The following is an 894-nucleotide window of genomic DNA, read 5'->3' on the forward strand; positions in this document are numbered from 1 at the left end:
GTTTCAGTGTTTTAAAACTGAGCTTCCGCTATTGAAATAAACTTTGTCATCATTTTCTTAAGGTTCGACTTTTTCTCTTACTGGTAAGGTTGTTGTTGGAAGCCTGGAGGGGGTGGTGGTCTATGATTCCCTTGGCCTCCCCATGGGTGGTTCCTCTAACCTGAATTGTAAGTGTTACTATAAGGATTATTACCCATATAATTCATTTGCTCGTTCTCCATGTTGGGGTCGTAAGGTGGGTATTCTGAATTGCTCATTCCACCTCCACTTGCATTGCACTGCATTATTGGTTGTACCTGCTTAAAACCAAATAAACCATCAATCTTTTTATTTAAGATTTCTACCTAATTTGAACTCATAGTAACCAAGTCGATGTTAAAAATGCCAGTTGCTTTTGTCGGCTTTGTCCTCATGACTTGCCATTCATAATTGTTCAGTGACATCTCTTCTATGAACTCATAAGCCTCTTCAGGTATCTTATTATTGATGGTTCTACCGGCAGCTGCGTCGATCATTTGTCTAGTTGAAGGATTCAAACCGTTGTAGAAAGTTTGAACCTGTAGCCAAAGAGGTAACCCATGGTGAGGGCATCTTCTCAATAAATTTTTGTATCTCTCTCATGCATCATAAAGTGTTTCTAAATCCATCTGCACAAAAGAAGAGATATCATTCCTCAACTTTTCCGTTTTAGCCGACGGAGAATATTTAAGTAAAAAATTTTCGGTCATTTGTTCCCAAGTAGTAATTGACCCTCGTGGTAATGAGTTCAACCACTGTTTAGCCTTATTCCGTTGTGAAAATGGAAATAACCGAAGGTGAATGGCATCGTCAGAAATGCCATTGATGTTAAAGGTGTCGTAGAATTCCAGAAAATTTGCTAAATGAGTGTCTGGA

The 894-nt window shown here is 38.8% G+C and overlaps 1 non-coding gene across 1 annotated transcript; it reads left to right on the plus strand.

Moving 5' to 3' along the window:
- The first annotated feature begins 573 nt into the window (after window positions 1–573).
- LOC121210333 (small nucleolar RNA R71) lies at window positions 574–680 on the plus strand. Its single transcript, XR_005905447.1, has one exon. It is a non-coding gene; the product is annotated as a small nucleolar RNA R71 (small nucleolar RNA).
- Window positions 681–894: the final 214 nt, after the last annotated feature.

The sequence above is a fragment of the Gossypium hirsutum genome, chromosome A11 (assembly GCF_007990345.1).
Source record: "Gossypium hirsutum isolate 1008001.06 chromosome A11, Gossypium_hirsutum_v2.1, whole genome shotgun sequence".
Classification (NCBI taxonomy): Eukaryota; Viridiplantae; Streptophyta; class Magnoliopsida; order Malvales; family Malvaceae; genus Gossypium; species Gossypium hirsutum.